The sequence below is a fragment of the Hemibagrus wyckioides genome, linkage group LG23, assembly GCF_019097595.1.
Source record: "Hemibagrus wyckioides isolate EC202008001 linkage group LG23, SWU_Hwy_1.0, whole genome shotgun sequence".
Taxonomy (NCBI): domain Eukaryota; kingdom Metazoa; phylum Chordata; class Actinopteri; order Siluriformes; family Bagridae; genus Hemibagrus; species Hemibagrus wyckioides.
In genome coordinates this window covers 19734350-19741849 of record NC_080732.1, presented here as the reverse complement: position 1 = coordinate 19741849, position 7500 = coordinate 19734350, and the positions used below count along the sequence as shown (strand labels likewise).

Here is a 7500-nt window from a genome sequence, read left to right as displayed (position 1 = left end):
CTCAGACCTGCATCTCACCCTCAGACCCTCAGACCTGCATCTCACCCTCAGACCTGCATCTCACCCTCAGACCTTCATCTCACCCTCAGACCCTCAGACCTGCATCTCACCCTCAGACCCTCAGACCTGCATCTCACCCTCAGACCTGCATCTCACCCTCAGACCCTCAGACCTTTATCTCACCCTCAGACCCTCTGACCTGCATCTCACCCTCAGACCCTCAGACCTACATCTCACCCTCAGACCCTCAGACCTTCATCTCACCCTCAGACCCTCAGACCTGCATCTCACCCTCAGACCTTCATCTCACCCTCAGACCCTCAGACCTGCATCTCACCCTCAGGCCTTCATCTCACCCTCAGACCTTCATCTCACCATCAGACCTTCATCTCACCCTCAGACCCTCAGACCTGCATCTCACCCTCAGACCTTCATCTCACCCTCAGACCCTCAGACCTTCATCTCACCCTCAGACCCTCAGACCTTCATCTCACCCTCAGACCTTCATCTCACCCTCAGACCCTCAGACCTGTATCTCACCCTCAGACCTGCATCTCACCCTCAGGCCTTCATCTCACCCTCAGACCTTCATCTCCCCCTCAGACCCTCAGACCTTCATCTCACCGTCAGACCCTCAGACCTTTATCTCACTCTCTGACCTTCATCTCACCTTCAGACCTTCATCTCACGCTCAGACCCTCAGACCTTCATCTCACCCTCAGACCCTCAGACCTGCATCTCACCCTCAGACCTTCATCTCACCCTCAGACCCTCAGACCTGCATCTCACCCTCAGACCCTCAGACCTTCATCTCACCCTCAGACCCTCAGACCTGCATCTCACTCTCTGACCTGCATCTCACCCTCAGACCTTCATCTCACCCTCAGACCCTCAGACCTGCATCTCACCCTCAGACCTGCATCTCACCCTCAGACCCTCAGACCTTCATCTCACCCTCAGACCCTCAGACCTGCATCTCACCCTCAGACCTTCATCTCACCCTCAGACCCTCAGACCTGCATCTCACCCTCAGGCCTTCATCTCACCATCAGACCTTCATCTCACCCTCAGACCCTCAGACCTGCATCTCACCCTCAGACCTTCATCTCACCCTCAGACCCTCAGACCTGCATCTCACCCTCAGACCTGCATCTCACCCTCAGGCCTTCATCTCACCCTCAGACCTTCATCTCACCCTCAGACCTCAGACCTTCATCTCACCGTCAGACCCTCAGACCTTTATCTCACTCTCTGACCTTCATCTCACCTTCAGACCTTCATCTCACCCTCAGACCTTCATCTCACGCTCAGACCCTCAGACCTTCATCTCACTCTCAGACCTTCATCTCACCCTCAGACCTTCATCTCACCCTCAGACCCTCAGACCTGCATCTCACCCTCAGACCTGCATCTCACCCTCAGGCCTTCATCTCACCCTCAGACCTTCATCTCCCCCTCAGACCCTCAGACCTTCATCTCACCGTCAGACCCTCAGACCTTTATCTCACTCTCTGACCTTCATCTCACCTTCAGACCTTCATCTCACGCTCAGACCCTCAGACCTTCATCTCACTCTCAGACCTTCATCTCACCCTCAGACCTTCATCTCACCCTCAGACCCTCAGACCTGCATCTCACCCTCAGACCTTCATCTCACCCTCAGACCCTCAGACCTGCATCTCACCCTCAGACCCTCAGACCTTCATCTCACCCTCAGACCCTCAGACCTGCATCTCACTCTCTGACCTGCATCTCACCCTCAGACCTTCATCTCACCCTCAGACCCTCAGACCTGCATCTCACCCTCAGACCTGCATCTCACCCTCAGACCCTCAGACCTTCATCTCACCCTCAGACCCTCAGACCTGCATCTCACCCTCAGACCTTCATCTCACCATCAGACCTTCATCTCACCCTCAGACCCTCAGACCTGCATCTCACCCTCAGACCTTCATCTCACCCTCAGACCCTCAGACCTGCATCTCACCCTCAGACCTGCATCTCACCCTCAGGCCTTCATCTCACCCTCAGACCTTCATCTCACCCTCAGACCCTCAGACCTTCATCTCACCGTCAGACCCTCAGACCTTTATCTCACTCTCTGACCTTCATCTCACCTTCAGACCTTCATCTCACCCTCAGACCTTCATCTCACGCTCTCTGACCCTCAGACCTTCATCTCACTCTCAGACCTTCATCTCACCCTCAGACCTTCATCTCACCCTCAGACCCTCAGACCTGCATCTCACCCTCAGACCCTCAGACCTTCATCTCACCCTCAGACCCTCAGACCTTTATCTCACTCTCTGACCTGCATCTCACCCTAAGGCCTTCATCTCACCCTCAGACCTTCATCTCACCCTCAGACCTTCATCTCACCCTCAGACCCTCAGACCTGCATCTCACCCTCAGACCTTCATCTCACCTCAGACCCTCAGACCTTCATCTCACCCTCAGACCCCTCAGACCCTCAGACCTTCATCTCACCCTCAGACCCTCAGACCTTCATCTCACCCTCAGACCTTCATCTCACCCTCAGACCCTCAGACCTGCATCTCACCCTCAGACCTGCATCTCACCCTCAGACCTTCATCTCCCCCTCAGACCCTCAGACCTTCATCTCACCGTCAGACCCTCAGACCTTTATCTCACTCTCTGACCTTCATCTCACCTTCAGACCTTCATCTCACGCTCAGACCCTCAGACCTTCATCTCACTCTCAGACCTTCATCTCACCCTCAGACCTTCATCTCACCCTCAGACCCTCAGACCTGCATCTCACCCTCAGACCTTCATCTCACCCTCAGACCCTCAGACCTGCATCTCACCCTCAGACCCTCAGACCTTCATCTCACCCTCAGACCCTCAGACCTGCATCTCACTCTCTGACCTGCATCTCACCCTCAGACCTTCATCTCACCCTCAGACCCTCAGACCTGCATCTCACCCTCAGACCCTCAGACCTGCATCTCACCCTCAGACCTTCATCTCACCCTCAGACCCTCAGACCTGCATCTCACCCTCAGACCCTCAGACCTGCATCTCACCCTCAGACCTGCATCTCACCCTCAGACCCTCAGACCTTCATCTCACCCTCAGACCCTCTGACCTGCATCTCACCCTCAGACCCTCAGACCTTCATCTCACCCTCAGACCCTCAGACCTTCATCTCACCCTCAGACCCTCAGACCTGCATCTCACCCTCAGACCTTCATCTCACCCTCAGACCCTCAGACCTGCATCTCACCCTAAGGCCTTCATCTCACCCTCAGACCTTCATCTCACCCTCAGACCTTCATCTCACCCTCAGACCCTCAGACCTGCATCTCACCCTCAGACCTTCATCTCACCCTCAGACCCTCAGACCTTCATCTCACCCTCAGACCCTCAGACCTTCATCTCACCCTCAGACCTTCATCTCACTCTCAGACCCTCAGACCTGCATCTCACCCTCAGACCTGCATCTCACCCTCAGACCTTCATCTCCCCCTCAGACCCTCAGACCTTCATCTCACCGTCAGACCCTCAGACCTTTATCTCACTCTCTGACCTTCATCTCACCTTCAGACCTTCATCTCACGCTCAGACCCTCAGACCTTCATCTCACTCTCAGACCTTCATCTCACCCTCAGACCTTCATCTCACCCTCAGACCCTCAGACCTGCATCTCACCCTCAGACCTTCATCTCACCCTCAGACCCTCAGACCTGCATCTCACCCTCAGACCCTCAGACCTTCATCTCACCCTCAGACCCTCAGACCTGCATCTCACTCTCTGACCTGCATCTCACCCTCAGACCTTCATCTCACCCTCAGACCCTCAGACCTGCATCTCACCCTCAGACCCTCAGACCTGCATCTCACCCTCAGACCCTCAGACCTTCATCTCACCCTCAGACCCTCAGACCTGCATCTCACCCTCAGACCTTCATCTCACCCTCAGACCCTCAGACCTGCATCTCACCCTCAGGCCTTCATCTCACCATCAGACCTTCATCTCACCCTCAGACCCTCAGACCTGCATCTCACCCTCAGACCTTCATCTCACCCTCAGACCCTCAGACCTGCATCTCACCCTCAGACCTGCATCTCACCCTCAGGCCTTCATCTCACCCTCAGACCTTCATCTCACCCTCAGACCCTCAGACCTTCATCTCACCGTCAGACCCTCAGACCTGCATCTCACTCTCTGACCTTCATCTCACCTTCAGACCTTCATCTCACCCTCAGACCTTCATCTCACCCTCAGACCCTCAGACCTTCATCTCACTCTCAGACCTTCATCTCACCCTCAGACCTTCATCTCACCCTCAGACCCTCAGACCTGCATCTCACCCTCAGACCCTCAGACCTGCATCTCACCCTCAGACCCTCAGACCTTCATCTCACCCTCAGACCCTCAGACCTTTATCTCACTCTCTGACCTGCATCTCACCCTCAGACCTGCATCTCACCCTCAGACCTTCATCTCACCCTCAGACCCTCAGACCTGCATCTCACCCTCAGACCTGCATCTCACCCTCAGACCCTCAGACCTGCATCTCACCCTCAGACCCTCTGACCTGCATCTCACCCTCAGACCCTCAGACCTTCATCTCACCCTCAGACCCTCAGACCTTCATCTCACCCTCAGACGTTCATCTCACCCTCAGACCTTCATCTCACCCTCAGACCCTCAGACCTGCATCTCACCCTCAGACCTTCATCTCACCCTCAGACCCTCAGACCTTCATCTCACCCTCAGACCCTCAGACCTTCATCTCACCCTCAGACCTTCATCTCACCCTCAGACCCTCAGACCTGCATCTCACCCTCAGACCTGCATCTCACCCTCAGGCCTTCATCTCACCCTCAGACCTTCATCTCCCCCTCAGACCCTCAGACCTTCATCTCACCGTCAGACCCTCAGACCTTTATCTCACTCTCTGACCTTCATCTCACCTTCAGACCTTCATCTCACCCTCAGACCTTCATCTCACGCTCAGACCCTCAGACCTTCATCTCACTCTCAGACCTTCATCTCACCCTCAGACCTTCATCTCACCCTCAGACCCTCAGACCTGCATCTCACCCTCAGACCTTCATCTCACCCTCAGACCCTCAGACCTGCATCTCACCCTCAGACCCTCAGACCTGCATCTCACCCTCAGACCTGCATCTCACCCTCAGACCCTCAGACCTTCATCTCACCCTCAGACCCTCAGACCTTTATCTCACTCTCTGACCTGCATCTCACCCTCAGACCTGCATCTCACCCTCAGACCTTCATCTCACCCTCAGACCCTCAGACCTGCATCTCACCCTCAGACCCTCAGACCTGCATCTCACCCTCAGACCCTCAGACCTTCATCTCACCCTCAGACCCTCAGACCTGCATCTCACCCTCAGACCCTCAGACCTGCATCTCACCCTCAGGCCTTCATCTCACCCTCAGACCTTCATCTCACCCTCAGACCTGCATCTCACCCTCAGACCTTCATCTCACCCTAAGACCTTCATCTCACCCTCAGACCCTCAGACCTTCATCTCACCCTCAGACCCTCAGACCTTCATCTCACCCTCAGACCTTCATCTCACCCTCAGACCCTCAGACCTGCATCTCACCCTCAGACCTTCATCTCACCCTCAGACCTTCATCTCACCCTCAGACCCTCATAACTTCATCTCACCCTCAGGCCTTCATCTCACCCTCAGATCCTCAGACCTGCATCTCACCCTCAGGCGTTCATCTCACCCTCAGGCCTTCATCTCACCCTCAGACCCTCAGACCTGCATCTCACCCTCAGGCCTTCATCTCACCCTCAGACCCTCAGACCTGCATCTCACCCTAAGGCCTTCATCTCACCCTCAGACCTTCATCTCACCCTCAGACCTTCATCTCACCCTCAGACCCTCAGACCTGCATCTCACCCTCAGACCTTCATCTCACCCTCAGACCCTCAGACCTTCATCTCACCCTCAGACCCTCAGACCTTCATCTCACCCTCAGACCTTCATCTCACTCTCAGACCCTCAGACCTGCATCTCACCCTCAGACCTGCATCTCACCCTCAGACCTTCATCTCCCCCTCAGACCCTCAGACCTTCATCTCACCGTCAGACCCTCAGACCTTTATCTCACTCTCTGACCTTCATCTCACCTTCAGACCTTCATCTCACGCTCAGACCCTCAGACCTTCATCTCACTCTCAGACCTTCATCTCACCCTCAGACCTTCATCTCACCCTCAGACCCTCAGACCTGCATCTCACCCTCAGACCTTCATCTCACCCTCAGACCCTCAGACCTGCATCTCACCCTCAGACCCTCAGACCTTCATCTCACCCTCAGACCCTCAGACCTGCATCTCACTCTCTGACCTGCATCTCACCCTCAGACCTTCATCTCACCCTCAGACCCTCAGACCTGCATCTCACCCTCAGACCCTCAGACCTGCATCTCACCCTCAGACCCTCAGACCTTCATCTCACCCTCAGACCCTCAGACCTGCATCTCACCCTCAGACCTTCATCTCACCCTCAGACCCTCAGACCTGCATCTCACCCTCAGGCCTTCAACTCACCTTCAGACCTTCATCTCACCCTCGGACCTTCATCTCACCCTCAGACCCTCAGACCTGCATCTCACCCTCAGGTCTTCATCTCACCCTCAGTCCCTCAGACCTGCATCTCACCCTCAGACCTGCATCTCACCCTCAGGCCTTCATCTCACCCTCAGACCTTCATCTCACCCTCAGACCCTCAGACCTTCATCTCACCGTCAGACCCTCAGACCTGCATCTCACTCTCTGACCTTCATCTCACCTTCAGACCTTCATCTCACCCTCAGACCTTCATCTCACCCTCAGACCCTCAGACCTTCATCTCACTCTCAGACCTTCATCTCACCCTCAGACCTTCATCTCACCCTCAGACCCTCAGACCTGCATCTCACCCTCAGACCCTCAGACCTGCATCTCACCCTCAGACCCTCAGACCTTCATCTCACCCTCAGACCCTCAGACCTTTATCTCACTCTCTGACCTGCATCTCACCCTCAGACCTGCATCTCACCCTCAGACCTTCATCTCACCCTCAGACCCTCAGACCTGCATCTCACCCTCAGACCCTCAGACCTGCATCTCACCCTCAGACCTGCATCTCACCCTCAGACCCTCAGACCTGCATCTCACCCTCAGACCCTCTGACCTGCATCTCACCCTCAGACCCTCAGACCTTCATCTCACCCTCAGACCCTCAGACCTTCATCTCACCCTCAGACGTTCATCTCACCCTCAGACCTTCATCTCACCCTCAGACCCTCAGACCTGCATCTCACCCTCAGACCTTCATCTCACCCTCAGACCCTCAGACCTTCATCTCACCCTCAGACCCTCAGACCTTCATCTCACCCTCAGACCTTCATCTCACCCTCAGACCCTCAGACCTGCATCTCACCCTCAGACCTGCATCTCACCCTCAGGCCTTCATCTCACCCTCAGACCTTCATCTCCCCCTCAGA

General features: G+C 55.4%; 1 protein-coding gene across 4 annotated transcripts in view; it reads right to left on the bottom strand.

The window, feature by feature from the left end:
- ubxn11 (UBX domain protein 11) overlaps positions 1–7500 on the bottom strand; it is a 35322-nt gene that overhangs the window by 15990 nt on the left and 11832 nt on the right. The gene's annotated exons all lie outside the window — the stretch shown is intronic.